General features: G+C 46.2%; 1 pseudogene; it reads left to right on the top strand.

Annotated features, from left to right (window-relative positions):
- Positions 1-15,696: 15,696 nt before the first annotated feature.
- On the top strand, positions 15,697-15,793 carry LOC135274497 (small nucleolar RNA U13; annotated as a pseudogene).
- Positions 15,794-16,118: the final 325 nt, after the last annotated feature.

The raw sequence follows: 16,118 nt of genomic DNA, 5'->3' as shown, positions 1-16,118 counted from the left end.
ACCTCCACCTCCTGGGATTCTCTGGCCTCAGCCTCTCGAGTAGCTGGGACTACAGGCATGTGCCACCACATCTGGCTAATTTTTGTATTTTTAGTAGAGATGGGGTTTCACTATGTTGGCCATGATGGCCTTGAACTCCTGACCTCCAGTGATCCTCCCACCTCGGCCTCCTGAAGTGCTGGGATTATTGGCATGAGCCACGATGCCTGGCCATGGGTTTTCTTGAACCAAAGTATATTCCTTGTCATGTTTAACAGAATTGTGCCCCAGCCCTGTACTTTCCTTGATTCATCCTACTTTGAATAGTAAACCTCTCAAAAGCTGTAAGGAACATGGTAGAGCCACTGGCCGGGTGGGCTGGGGTCAGAGCTATTGGCATCCCCTTTCCCAGGAAGTACACATGGCCTAATGTACCTCTCCTTTTATCTCCTAGATCAGCTCGTTGACACCGTCTGGGTGAAAAAAGGAGACCAGATCTTGTTTCCATCCATGTTCGAAGCCAATATCACCATCCACAACATTGCTGTCAGTGCGTGCCCGAGCCACCCGTAGCCTAGAAATACTTAGACCTGGTTTATTAAGCATACACTTGCCAGACCCAATTCAGCCAAAACATGAAATTGACTGGGCGCAGTGACCCACATCTGTAATCCCAGCACTTTGGGAGGCCCAGTGGGTGGATCACCTGAGGTCAGGAGTTTGAGACCAGCCTGGCCAACATGGTGAAACCCCATCTCTACTAAAAATATAAAAATGAGTCGGGTGTGGTGGTGCACACCTGTAATCACAGCTAGTCCAGAGGCTGAGGTGGGAGAATCACTTCAACACAGGAGGTGAAGGTTGCAGTGAGCCGACATTGAACCACTGCACTCCAGCCTGGGCAGAGGATGAGACTCCATCTCAAAAAACAACAGTAACAACAACAAAAACACAAAATCAACACCCGCCATTTTTGGGTTTTTTTTAGAGATAGATAGGGACTTCCTGTATTGTCCAGGCTACAGTGCAGTGGTACAATCATAGCTCACTTCAGCCTCCTACTCCCAGGCTCAAGCAGTCCTCCCACCTCAGCCTCCTGAGTAGCTGGGATTACAGGTGCATGCCACCATGCCCAACTATAATATTTGTGTGTGTGTGTGGAGATGGGATCTCACCATTTGGCCAGGCTGGCCTCAAACTCTGGGCTTCAAGTGATCCTCCCATTTCAGCTTTCCAAAGTGCTGGGCATGATTACAGGCATGAGCCTCTGTTCCTGGCCAAAACCTAATTGCATATTCATGAATGACCAAGGGTATGAGCCTCTGTATCCTTTAACAATGAGATGGATTATTCCTTGGGTATAACTTTGCTGGGATGCTGTAACAAAGTGCCACAAACTAAGTGGCTTAGAACAAGACAAATTTGTTGTCACAGTCCAGATGCCATGGCTCATGTCTGTAATCCCTGTACTTTGGGAGCATGAGAAGATCTCTTGAGGTCAGGAGTTTGAGACCAGCCAGGCCAATAAAATAAAATCTGTTCTCTACTGAAAAAATACAAAGCCGGGAGTGGTGGCTCACACCTGTAATCCTAGCACTTTGGGAGGCTGAGGTAGGCAAATCATGAGGTCAGGAGTTCGGGACCAGTGTGGCCAACATGGTGAAACTCTGTCTCTACTAAAAATACAAAAATTAGCTGGGTGTGATGGCATGCATCTGTAATCCTAGCTACTCAGGAGGCTGAGGCAGGAGAACTGCTTGAACCTAGAAGGTGGAGGCTGCAGTAAACTGAGATTGCAAAACTTTACTCCAGACTGGGGGGCAGAGCAAGAATCCATCTCAGAAAAAAAAAAAAAAAATAGCCAGGCATGATTGCATGTGCCTGTGTTCCCAAGCTACTCAGGAGGCTGAGGTGGGAGGATTGCTTGAAACAGGGAGAATGAGGCTGCAGTGAGCTGAGATCATGCCACTGCACTCCAGCCTGGGTGACAGAGTGAGACCCTGTCTCAGTAAGTCAGTAAATAAATTAAAAAATTGGGAGATCGATCCAAGATGGCCAATTAGGAGGAAGTCGAGATTGTAGCTCCGAGAGAAGGTGTAGAGGGTGAGTGGACGCCGCATTTCCAGACATATTTTTACTGCCCACAGACCAGGAGATTCACAGGAGGAGGAGCCCCACGGGTCGCCAGCGCCGCTGGTCTGACCGGCGTGGCCACTCGGCCTATGCCCTGGGGCGGGGGGCAGCGGCTCGTTGAGCAGAGTGAGAAAGACTGAGTCACCTCTGAGCCAGCAAGGGGAGCTGAAGCAGGAAGTCAAGCCAGGAGATTCCTGGGCAAGGGCGCGCCATGAATCTCAGAGCCGCTGCTTCGGCTGATGCAGTGGCTCACAGGGCAGCAGATTTTTACTGCCCATGGACCAGGAGATTCACAGACAGAGGAGCTCCACGGGTTCCCAGCGCCACTGGTTGGAACAGAGCGGCCGTTCTGCCAACACCTGGGGCAGGGGACACCGGCTGCTTGTGCAGAGTGAACAAGACTGGGTCCCCTTTGGGCCAGCAAGGGGAGCTGAGGCAGGGAGTCAAGCCAAGAGATTCCCGGGCAAAGAGGGTGCCACGGGAAGCACGGCTGAACCCGGGACGGTCCAGCTCAGTGGGGGAGGGGCGTCCCCCACCGGGAAACACCCTGCAGTTCCCAGGGCAATTTGCCATAACCAAGGTAACCCGCCACTACAGAGACTCTGTCACTACAGGGGCGAGCCAACATAGCGGAAGCAGTTCTAACTACATCCATATAAACAGGACTGCAGGGAAGTTCACACGGAAGCTGGGCAGAGCCCACAGCAGCTCATTGAAGCCTCTGCAGGCTGAGTGTGACTAGGCTGCCACCTTGTGGGCAGGGAAAATGATAGCAAGACAGCAGGAAATCATAAAGCCCTAACTCCCTGGGACAGAACACCCGAGGGGAAGAAAAGGGGTTTTATGAGTTCAGTTGCTGCAGACTTAAAATTACCAAAACCAGAAAGACAGCAACTACAAAGTCGATAGGTGGATAAATCCACAAAGATGGGAAGAAACCAGTGTAAAAAGGATGAAAACACCCAAAACGAGAACACCTCTCCTTCTACAAGGGAGGACAACTCCTCACCAGCAAGGGAACAAGACTGGATGGAGAATGAGTGTGATGAAATGACAGAATCAGCTTTCAGAAAATGGATAATAACAAACTTCTGTGAGCTAAAAGAACATGTTCAAACCCAATAAAAAGAAACCAAGAACCTTGAAAAAAGACTTGATGAAATGCTAACGAGAATGGACAACTTAGAGAGGAATATGAGTAAATTGATGGAGCTGAAAAACACAACAAGAGAACTTCACGAAGCATGCACAAGTTTCAACAGCCGAATTGACCAAGCAGAAGAAAGGATATCAGAGGTCAAAGATCAACTCAATGAAATAAAACGAGAAGGCAAGATTAGAGAAAACAGGGTAAAAAGGAATGAACAAAGCCAACAAGAATTATGGGACTATGTGAAAAGACCTAATCTACGTTTGATAGGTGTACCTGAATGTGACGAAGAGAATGCATCCAAGCTGGAAAATACTTTTCAGGATATTATCCAGGAAAACTTCCCCAACCTAGCAAGGCAGGCCAATATTCAAGTCCAGGAAATACAGAGAACACCACAAAGATATTCCTCTAGAAGAGCAACCCCAAGGCACATAATCATCAGATTCACCAGGGTTGAAATGAAGGAGAAAATACTAAGGGCAGCCCGAGAGAAAGGTCAGGTTACCCATAAAGGGAAGCCCATCAGACTCACAACAGATATCTCAGCAGAAACCCTACAGGCCAGAAGAGAGTGGGGGCCGATATTCAACATCCTTAAAGAAAAGAACTTTCAACCCAGAATTTCATATCCAGCCAAACTAAGCTTCATAAGTGAAGGAAAAATAAAATCCTTTGAGAACAAGCAAGTACTCAGAGATTTCATCACCACCAGTCCAGCTTTACAAGAGCTCCTGAAAGAGGCACTACAAATAGAAAAGAACAACCAGTACCAGCCACTCCAAAAACACACAAAATGGTAAAGAGCATCAACACAATGAAGAATCTGCATCAACCAATGGGCAAAACAGCCAGCTAGCATCAAAATGACAGGATTGAATTCACACTTAATTAAGATTAATATTTTAACCCTAAATGTCAATGGACTAAATGCCCCAATCAGAAGACACAGACTGGCAAATTGGATAAAAAGCCAAAACCCATCAGTGTTCTGTATCCAGGAAACCCACCTCACATGCAAGGATGCACAAAGGCTCAAAATAAAGGGATGGAGGAAGATTTACCAAGCAAATGGAGAGCAAAAAAAAGCAGGAGTTGCAATTCTCATCTCTGATAAAATAGACTTTAAAGCAACAAAGATCAAAAGAGACAAAGAAGGACATTACATAATGGTAAAAGGAGCAACGAAACAAGAAGAGCTAACGATCCTAAATATATATGCACCTAATACAGGAGCACCCAGATACATAAGGCAAGTTCTTAAAGACTTACAAAGAGATCTAGACTCCCACACAATAATAGTGGGAGACTTCAACACACCATTGTCAATATTAGACAGATCAACAAGACAGAAAATTAACAAGGATATCCAGGATTTGAACTCAGACCTGGAACAAGCAAGCCTAATAGACATATACAGAACTCTCCACCCCAAATCCACAGAATATACATTCTTCTCAGCACCACATCACACCTACTCTAAAATTGACCACATAATTGGAAGTAAATCACTCCTCAGCAAATGCAAAAGAACGGAAACCATAACAAACAGTCTCTCAGACCACAGTGCAATCAAGTTAGAACTCAGAATTCAGAAGCCAACCCAGAATCGCACCGCCTCATGGAAAATGAACAACTTTCTCCTGAATGTTGACTGGATAAACAATGAAATGAAGGCAGAAATAAAGATGTTCTTTGAAATCAACGAGAATGAAGACACCACATACCAGAATCTCTGGGACACATTTAAAGCAGTCTCTAGAGGAAAATATATAGCAATAGGTGCCCACATGAGAAGAAAGGAGAGATCTAAAATTGACACCCTATTATCAAAATTGAAAGAGCTAGAGGAGCAAGATCAAAAAAACTCAAAACCTAGCAGAAGACAAGAAATAACTAAGATCAAAGCAGAATTGAAGGAGATAGAGACAAGAAAAACCCTACAAAAAATCAATAAATCCAGGAGCTGGTTTTTTGAAAAGATCAACAAAATAGACAGACCACTATCCAGACTAATAAAAAAGAAAAGAGAGAATAACCAAATAGATGCAATAAAAAATGATAAAGGGGATATCACCACAGATTGCACAGAAATTCAAAGCATCATCAGAGATTATTACAAACAACTCTATGCACATAAACTAGAAAACCTGGAAGAAATGGATAAATTCCTGGACAGTTGTCTCCTCCCAAGCCTAAACCAGGAAGAAGTCGAAACCCTGAATAGACCAATAACAAGGTCTGAAGTCGAGGCAGCAATTAAGAGCCTACCACCCAAAAAAAGCCCAGGTCCAGATGGGTTCACAGCCGAATTCTACCAGACATACAAAGAGGAACTGGTACCATCCCTACTGAAACTATTCCAAATAATCCAAAAAGAGGGAATTCTACCCAAATCCTTTTATGAGACCAACATCATCCTAATACCAAAACCCGGCAGAGACTCAACAAGAAAAGAAAACTATAGGGCAATATCCATGATGAACATAGATGCAAAAATCTTCAATAAAATACTGGCAAGTCAATTGCAACAGTACATCAAAAAGCTTATCCACCATGATCAAGTAGGATTTATCCTGGGGAGGCAAGGCTGGTTCAATATACGCAAGTCTATAAATGTAATTCACCACATAAACAGAACCAAACACAAAAACCACATGATTATCTCAATTGATGCAGAGAAGGCCTTCGACAAAATTCAGCACCCCTTTATGCTAAAAACTCTCAATAAACTAGGTATAGACGGGACGTATCTCAAAATAATAAAAGCTATTTATGACAAACCGACAGCCAATATCATACTGAATGGGCAAAAACTGGAAGCATTCCCTTTGAAATCTGGCACTAGACAAGGATGCCCTCTCTCACCACTCCTATTCAATATAGTACTGGAAGTTCTAGCCAGAGCAATCAGGCAAGAAAAAGAAACAAAGGGTATTCAATTAGGAAAGGAGGAAGTCAAATTGTCTCTATTTGCAGACGACATGATTGTATATCTAGAAGACCCCATCATCTCAGCCCAAAATCTCCTGAAACTGATAAGCAACTTCAGCAAAGTCTCAGCATACAAAATCAATGTGCAAAAATCACAAGCAATCCTATACAGCAATAACAGACTTAAAGAGAACAAAATTAAGAACGAACTGCCATTCACAATTGCTACAAAGAGAATAAAATACCTAGGAATACAACTAACAAGGAATGTAAAGGACCTCTTCAAGGAGAACTACAAACCACTGCTCAATGAAATAAGAGAGGACACAAACAGATGGAGAAACATTCCATGTTCATGGTTAGGAAGAATCAATATCGTGAAAATGGCCATACTGCCCAAAGTAATTTACAGATTCAACGCTATCCCCATCAAGCTACCAATGACCTTCTTCACAGAACTTTAAAAAACCACCTTAAACTTCATATGGAACCAAAAGAGAGCCCGCATAGCCAAGTCAATTCTAAGCAAAAAGAACAAAGCGGGAGGCATCACACTACCAGACATCAAACTCTACTACAAGGCTACAGTAATCAAAACAGCATGGTACTGGTACCAAAGCAGAGATATAGACCAATGGAACAGAACAGAGGCATTGGAGGCGACACAACATATCTACAACCACCCGATCTTTGACAAACCTGACAAAAACAAGCAATGGGGAATGGATTCCCTGTTTAGTAAGTGGTGTTGGGAAAACTGGCTAGCCATATGCAGAAAACAGAAACTCGACCCCTTCCTGACACCTTACACTAAGATTGACTCCAGGTGGATTAAAGACTTAAACATAAGACCTAACACCATAAAAACACTAGAAGGAAACCTAGGGAAAACCATTCAGGACATAGGCATAGGCAAGGACTTCATGACCAAAACACCGAAAGCATTGGCAACAAAAGCCAAAATAGACAAATGGGACCTAATCAAACTCCACAGCTTCTGCACGGCAAAAGAAACAGTCAATAGAGTGAATCGGCAACCAACAGAATGGGAAAAAATCTTTGCAGCCTACCCGTCTGACAAAGGGCTGATATCCAGAATTTACAACGAGCTAAAACAGATTTACAAGAAAAAAACAAACAAGCCCATTCAAAAATGGGAGAAGGATATGAACAGATACTTTACAAAAGAAGACATACATGAGGCCAACAAGCATATGAAAAAATGCTCATCATCACTGGTCATTAGAGAAATGCAAATCAAAACTACATTGAGATACCATCTCACTCCATTTAGAATGTTGATCATTAAAAAAACTGGAGACAACAGATGCTGGAAAGGATGTGGAGAATTAGAAACACTGTTACACTGTTGGTGGGAGGGTAAATTAGTTCAACCATTGTGGAAGACAGTGTGAGGATTCCTCAAGGACCTAGAAATAGAAATTCCATTTGACCCAGCAATCCCATTCCTGTGTATATATCCAAAGGATTATAAATCCTTCTATTATAAGGGCACATGCACACGAATGTTAATTTTGGCACTGTTTACAACAGCAAAGACTTGGATGCAACCCAAATGCCCATTGATGGTGAAACCCCGTCTCTACTAAAAATACATGCTAGTGCATGCCTGTAATCCGGGCTACTCAGGATGGTGACACAGCAAGTCTCCATCTCAAAAAAAATAAACAACCACCATTTGCAGGACTGGATGTGAAAAGGAAAAAAAAAAAAAAGTACAAGGTTAAATGCATGCTGTAGAAGAACCACCACCTGTTCAGCTGCTGAGCACACCATCATTCCTAACTCAGCAAAAGAATCCCCGCTCCGGGAAAAACTAAAAGCGAACTGCTGTTTCCAAAATGCATTTTTACAGTTGGAAATCTTTATTTCCCAAGCCCTCCTTCCAGTCTTTGGCACTGTGACAAGCGTTTCTTACCCCTGAGGATGTGAGGCTGGAGATACAAAAAAGTCACCAAGGCTGAGTTTCAGCTGCCTGCATCCTTGCAGCCAGGGCCAGAGGGCCATGAGGGGTTCCCTAGCTGCCACCGTCTATGCTGGACTCACAGGGCATGACTGCTGCAGTGGCCGGGCTTACCTCCATGAAGTGATTGCTCAGTGTGGGCCCCGAGTCATTCTTGAAGGTCTGGCTGACACTGAGATGCCTCTTGCTGCTCTGGTCCCAGTGCTTCCCATAGCTCGCCTCCAATTCAAGTGATTCTCCAGCCTCAGCCTTTGGAGAAGCTGGGATTACAGACACTCACCACTACGCCTGCCTAATTTTTGTATTTTTAGTAGAGATAGGTTTCACCATGTTGGCCAAGCTGGTCTTGAAATCCTGACCTCATGATCCGCCCACCTTAGCCTCCCAAAGTGCTGGAATTAAAAGTGTGAGCCACTGCACCTGGCCTTGTTTCTTTTTTTTTTTTTTTTAACTTATTGTTTATTTTAGAGATAAGATCTCACTCTGTTGCCCAGGCTGGAGTACAGTGACAACATCTTGGCTCATTGTAACCTCTGCCTCCTGGACTGAAGCAACCCTGGATGAATAGACATAAGACTGAGGCTGAAGTGCCAGCCCTGGATCCATTCCTATATGACTATGCTCTTGGGAGCAAACTCATCTCTTTGGGGATGAGCTCAGGGTACTCAGATCACCACTTGCCAGACTCTGGTGCTCTCTCTGGACATCCCACCTGGCCTGGGCACCCACTTTGTGGCTGAAGGCTGGGATCTGTGTGCAGTGGAGCTCGTGGCCCAGCTCCAGCATGTAGGGGCCATCGAAGCTGCTCTCTGTCTGCAGCCTCTGGCTGGTGCTGCACTGGTGTGCTGGCTGCTTTGCCTGAGCTGTGAGGATTGATCAAGGGACCCCTGCCCTCCTCTGCCAGGCAACCCTTCACCAGGGCTCCAAGAAGAGGAGGGCCGAGCCCAGCCTCACCTCAACCATGTCCCCCGGCCCTGTGGTCTACTTCACATGTCACTCCATTAGAACCTGTCAATGGGGAATTCTTAAGAGATGGATGAATTCCCCTCAACAGACACTCCTTTTTTTTAATGAGCAAGTACTAAGTCCTGCTCAGAGCCCACAGAATGACTAATGGAAAATCCTGTGGTGACAGCATATCTTAGCTCACAGAGCCACAGCTGCAGGAAAGAGGGCAGGCCCTGCCACCTCCAACTGCCCCGCAGCCAGGCATGCAGTGCCTTACCAGGGAGGCTGTACTGGATCCTCAGGGAGTTGGCCCAGAGCTGCCCCACTGCTGCAGCAGGCCAAGGGCACATAGCCCAGCCAGCCCTGGCATGAAGAGTTCAGCACCCAGGGCAGCCACCCACCATCCATCCTCCTCCTTCCTTTCCAGCAGTGCTGCAGGGACAGAGAGCATGCAGGTGAAATGGTCAGCCCCTAGGGACCAAAACCCCCAGCCCCAGGCAAGAAGGGGACTCAGGAGTACTGCAGGGGTCTTGGGGTTGGGGTCTCCTTGAAGAGTCAACACCGGTGCCCTGCACAGCAGCCCACAGACAGGCCTGATCATGGCTCACTGCAGCCTTGACCTCCCAGGCTCAATCAATCCTCCCACCTCAGCCTCCTAAGTAGCTGGAACTACAGACATGTGCCACCACATTGGCTAATTTTTGTATATATACACATATACACATAGGTTTTGTAGAAACAGGGGTCTCACTATGTTTCCCAGGCTGGTCTTAAACTCCTGGGCTCAAGCAATCCTCCTGCCTTGGCTTCCCAAAGTGCTGGGATTATAGGCATGGGACACTGTGCTTGGTCCAAGGATGAAGTAGAATGAGGCCAGGTGCAGTGGCTCATGCCTGTAATCCCAGCACTTTGGGAGGCCAAGGCAGGCAGATTTCCTGAGGTCAGGAGTTCGAGATCAGCCTGGCCAACATAGTAAAACAGTATCTCTACTAGAAAAAAAAAAAATTAACCAAGAACGGTGGTGGGCACCTATAATCCCAGTTACTTGGGAGGCTGAGGCAGGAGAATTGTTTGAACCCAGGAGACAGAGGCTGCAGTGAGCCAAGATTGCACCATTGCATTCAGTCCCAACAACATTGTGAGACTCTGTCTCAAAAAAAAAAAGTAGAATGAAACAAAATCAAATAGAACAGATGACAAAAGAATTAACCACACATCATGGGTTGTTGGGTAAATTTCACCTGAAGCTTCTGCTTCTGCAACACTGAAGGTCATCCAGAAAACACAGGTGGAACTGGGCCAGCTGTTATGACTCCCAAACACGCACACGAGGTGGTCAACAGCCACCGCTCCAAGTGCCCCCAGCCCCGGCTCCTGCTCTTACCTTGGAATCTTTCAGAACACATAAGCGGCACACCCAGGTGCCACCACCCCAGCTCTGGCACAGGGCCAGCATCTGCTCAGCCTGTGTGTGTGTTTTACATGCCCCGTGTATTTTAGGTCAAAATGTTACATGTTTTTCTTATCGTGGGTGAGAATAAAAACTGCCCTAAAGCTGCTATTTTAAGGTTTCTGGGGGTGGTTGGAGGTTGGGGGAGGTTCTGGGGGCTCACGCTGAGCCTGCATCTGTCCTTAGATGGGATGTTAATTTTGAGAGGCTATGGTGATGAGGACCATCAGGAGGCATTTGGCCTGCACCCTAGCCTGGCCACAGAGATGATGGGGCACAAGGGGTCTCATTGCCTACCTGTCAGGTGGGCTTGGTAACTCAGCAGATGGCTCAGCGATGTGGAGAGGCCATCTTTCTGCCCACCTGCTGCATGAGGCTCCCTGTAAAGATGACAGGGCTGCCCCTGTCACCAGTTTCATCTCCAGCTGTGCCTGGAACCACTCGGCCTTGCCAACCATGGGTGGCTGCAGGTCACTCTAGCCCTGAAAAGGCCTTGGTGTCACCTGGAATGACAGGCTTGGCCAGCAAGCCCAGCCATGATCACACAAGCTGGGACCAGAGAGAGGGCAGGAGACAGCCCAGCTAATGGCTTTGTATGCCGATCGTTCCCTAGTTTTTGATTTTTCTTGAGATGGAGTCTCACTCTGTTACCCAGGCTGGAGAGCAGTGGTGGGATCCTGGTTCAATGCAACATTTTTCTCCCGGGTTGAAGTGATTCTCCTGCCTCAGCCTCCCAAGTAGCTGGGATGACAGGCACACACCACAGTGCCCAGCTAATTTTTCTATTTTTAGTAAAGACAGGGTTTTCCCATATTGGCCAGTCTGGTCTCAAACTCCTGAGCCCAAGTGATCTGCCCACCTTGGCCTCCCAAAGTGCTGGGATTACAGATGTGAGCCACTGTGCCCAGTCCTTCCTCAATTTTTTAAACTCCAGATTTCTCAAAATTAGAAACTTGTGTTACAAACTCAGACATAAATATAAAGGACTCCTCTTCTCTCCTTGACAACCCTCTCATTGGATCCATCAGGAACTCAGTCGACCATCGCTATGTGACTAGAACCAACCCCATCTCTCACCTCTGCTGCACACCAGCTCCAGCCCTGGTCATCGCACCTGTCTCACTGCAACATCCTTCTGGCTCTCCTGACTCCCATCCCGCCACTGGCAATGGATCTCCAGGTGGTGACCGGACACTTTCAATGATGGCACACTAGCACTTCTTACAGTACAATCCAAATTCCTTAAGGCCCGTGAAGCCAGAAATTTGTTGGTCACTGGTGCAGACACTGGCAGGTGGGCCACAGGTACAGCTCACTACACTCCAAGGTCCCACATGAGAGATCCTCTAGAATAGCCATGAGCAACTACAAATATCTTTGATGGCCCCGCCAACCTGTGAAAAAACCCCACACACCGCTCTGATAGCCACTAGTCAGTTTACCCAAAAGATGTCAAAACAATACTATTACCAGACCATCACTACTTAATGCTGTGTTTCCCTGATCCCCACCGACGTGTGTGCAGACGTGTGTGTACAAATGTGTGTGCATCTGTGAACAAATGTATCTGTATGTGGATGTGTGTAGATGTGTATGTATACAGATATATGGAAATACACAGATATGTGTGTATGAATGTGTGGATATGGATGTGTGTGTACAGTGATGTGTACATGGATGTGTCTATATATAGACATGTGTATGAATGTGTGGGCATATGGACATGTCTGTGCGGATGTGTGTAAAGATGTGTATATATATGGGTGTGTGTATATGAATGTATGTGTACAAATATGTCTACATGTGGATGTAGATGCTCGCAGCTCTTCCTGCTGACAGGCACATCCTAGCGCCGGCTTTCTCCAGTGTGTATCAGAGGCTGTGCGGTGGTGTCAGAGCTTCCTCAGGGTGCACGTGAACAGGGTGAGCACAGAATTTCTCTCCCAAACAACAACACTTTGCAGTTAAAGAGAACACTAGTCACAAATGCATCAGGTCAGCGGGTGTAAACTGGGGCTCTCCAGGCAACCTAGGACCCACCCTCCACCCACACGGGGAGGAGGTGCCAAACAGAACACTTCCCACACCAACCTTAAATCCCACAAACGTTAAGGTTGAACCCAAGCCTCGAACCCCGGGGCCCAGGGATTCGAGGTTGAACCCAAGCTCTGGCACTTTGTATTCATGAGCTCATCCGTCTCAGTTTCCTCATCTTGTATGGGGTTACAAACAGGATTTGAAGACGGGACCTCCTGCCTGCTGGAACAGGCTCCAGAAAGTTACAGAGTGCCTGCTGTTACTGTAATGTTGATGAGTCTGGGGCAGATGGAACTAGAATTTCTCCAATGGCAAATAAACATTTCCAGACTTCAGACAGCTCTATAGAGAGTGGCAGGAAGGTCCAAGGGGAGGTACAGGCAATCTGTGCTTGCACATTTAGCAAATAACAAGACATTCAAGGGCCCCTGGGAGTTCTGGAAATGAGGCAAAAATCTCAGCCATCAGACAGTTGGGACTTTAGGAGGAAGACGGCTCTCCTCTGACATGGGTCTTCTCCCCACCCAGGCTGATGGCACAGGTGGAAGTGGACACAGTATTTATGCAGCAAGACATCCAGCCCAGCTTCAGATGCTCCAATCCAGGCCTCTGAGAAGACACTGGAAACTAAGGCAGAATCAGGTGATCCACTGCTGAATGTGCCCAGTGGTCATGCCTAGCAGGATCAAGTCTAAAGCTGCTATTTGTACCCTGGCTGAAGTGCAGCGGTGCGATCTTGACTCACTGCAACCTCCACCTTCCAGATTCAAGCAATTCACCTGCCTCAGCTTCCTGAGAAGCTGGACCTGTGGACCTGCACCACCACACCCAGGTAAGTTTTGTATTTTTGGTAGAGACAGGGTTTCACCTTCTTGGCCAGCCTGGTCCCAAATTCCTGACTTCATGCGATCCTCCTGCCTCAGCCTCCCAGCATTTGTATAATTTTTGAAGTCAGCAATCTGCATGAAAAGGGGATAGAAGTTTTAAATATTCTCCCCAGGATGAAGGAGACAGACATGAAACTTCAACAAGGCCTTCAAGTGACTCACTAAGTTCCATCCAGGTACCCTTGGGTAAGATCCCTTGAAAAGTACCTACTAAGATAAAAATGAGCCTGGACAACATAGTAAGACCCATCTCCACAAAAAAGAAAATTAAAAATAGAGAGGCGTGGTGGCACAGGCCTTATCCCCAGCTACTTGGGAGGCTGAGGCAAGAGGATCGCTTGGGCCCAGGGGTTCAAGGCTGCAGTGATTTAGGATCATGTGATTGCATAGAAGACCTTGTAAAAGAAAGAGGAAAGTGGGTGGGAGAGAAAAGGTGGGGGAAGAGAGGGGGGAAAGGGAAGAAAAGAGGTAGGAAGAAGAAAAAAGAGGGAATAGAGGGAGGGAGAGAAGGGAAAGAAAAGAAAAAAGGAAGAAAAAAGAAAAGAAAAGAGAAAAACATATAAATCTTGTGGCCAGAGAGGATGGTGTTCACCACAGAATAATTGTAAGAGAGGAAACCCGGGAAAAACTCAAGAGCACTTCATTATGAAACTAGCTGGATACATTCCATTCCATGGACTATTCCATGGTCATTCGCACTACACGGGAGACACTGAATTTTTTAGGTGGATGTATTAACTCCACGTGCTGATTGTGTGCATAGATCATCTCGGAAAGGAATCACCAAACAAAACCCTAACAGCGGTTGGCTTTGAGGAGGGGTGGGAGAGCAGCTTTAAGGCTGCACCAGCACCAACCAATAGAACTTTTTGCAATGAGGACCATGATTCAGGGCCATCTGCAGCTGTGGAACACCTGAAATGTGGCCCACGCAGCCAAAGAACCAAATCCTTCATTTTCTTTAATGTTAATTCATTTAGATATTTTTTTTCTTTTTTGAGATGGAGTCTCACTCCATTGCCTAGGCTGGAGTGAAGTTGTGTGATCTTGGCTCACCATGGCCTCTGTCCCCCTTAGATTTTAATAAACACATATGCCACTGGCTGCCATATGGGAGACTCAGTTCTATACTCTTTCAAAGCTTTTTAACTTTGAATCATTTAAATGCATTGCCTTTTTTAGTTGTAGAACTTAATAGAATAATATTTAGATTGTATTAATCTAAATGAAATCTACCATAGAATTTAAATTGTACCAGTTAATGCTGATATATAAAAAAATTGCCGGCTGGGTGTGGTGGCTCGCGCCTATAATCCCAGCACTTTGTGAGGCTGAGGCGGGTGGATCATGAGGTCAAGAGATCGAGACCATCCTGGTCAATAAGGTGAAACCCGTCTCTACTAAAAATACAAAAATTAGCTGGGCATGGTGGTGCACACCTGTAATCCCAGCTACTCGGGAGGTTGAGGCAGGAGATTTTCTTGAACCCAGGAGGCGGAGGTTGCGATGAGCCAAGATCTCACCATTGTACTCCAGTCTGGGTAACAACAGCAAAACTCTGCCTCAAAAAAAAAAAAAAAAAGATTGCCAAGGGGTGTATATGTGTGTGTGTGTGTGTGTGTGTGCATGTGTATGTGAGTGTATGTGAATTAAGTGTGTGTGTATGTATATATATAATTTTTTGAGTCAGAGTCTCACTCTGCCACCCAGTCTGGAGTGCAGTAGTATGAACTTGGCTCACAGCAACCTCTGCCTCCAGGGTTCAAGTGGTTCTCCTACCTAAGCTTCCTGAGTCACTGGGATTACAGGCACGCACCACCACGTCCAGCTCATTTTTGTATTTTTAGTAGAGAAGGCATTACACCATGTTGGCCAGGCTGGTCTTGAACTCCTGACCTCAAGTGATCCACCTGCCTTGGCCTCCCAAAGTGCTGAGGATTACAGGCATGAGCCAGCATGCCCAGCTGCAAAGGTATATTTTTGAGTAAAAAGAACAACATACAAACAAAAAAAAAAGGGAACAGCTGGGGGTAGTGGCTCATTCCTATAATCCTAGCACTTTGGGAGGATGGGGTGGGAAGATCACTGGAGCCCAGGAGGTCAAGGCTGCAGTGAGCCATGTTTGCACCACTGCCCTCCAGCCTGAGTAATGCAGCAAACCCTGCCTCAAGAAAAATTAAAATTAAAATTAAAAAACCAAAACCTAAGCATGAGATTGGGTTTTCATGCTATTTTATGATATGTGCCTTCCTCAAAACTTGTGACGGTATCATCACATCACCTATCTGACGTGAAAAAGAAAAAATAAAACCCAGAAACTCAAACTAAAAATATTTGCAAATCTATGGCATTATGCATTGTCCTGTGCCTCCCCGAAGGACGCTGAAGCCCTACACCGCAGGGTCTGTGGATGCGACCTTATTTGGAAATAGGCTCTTCACATGTGATCCAGCTAAGCTGAGGTAATGTGGGTGAATCCTAATCCCGTGTGCCTGGTGTCCTTATAAAAAGGGGATGTGTGGACAAAGACACCTGCAAAGGGAAGACAATGTCAAGACAGAGACAGGAGACCACCTACGAGCCAAGGAACTCTGGAGGCTATGAGAATCCAGGAGC

Source organism: Aotus nancymaae, unplaced genomic scaffold, assembly GCF_030222135.1.
Source record: "Aotus nancymaae isolate 86718 unplaced genomic scaffold, 86718_ANA_hifiasm-v0.15.2.pri h1tg000011l, whole genome shotgun sequence".
Taxonomy (NCBI): domain Eukaryota; kingdom Metazoa; phylum Chordata; class Mammalia; order Primates; family Aotidae; genus Aotus; species Aotus nancymaae.
The sequence above is the reverse complement of the archived record's forward strand: the minus strand, read 5'-3'. Positions and strand labels throughout refer to the sequence as shown.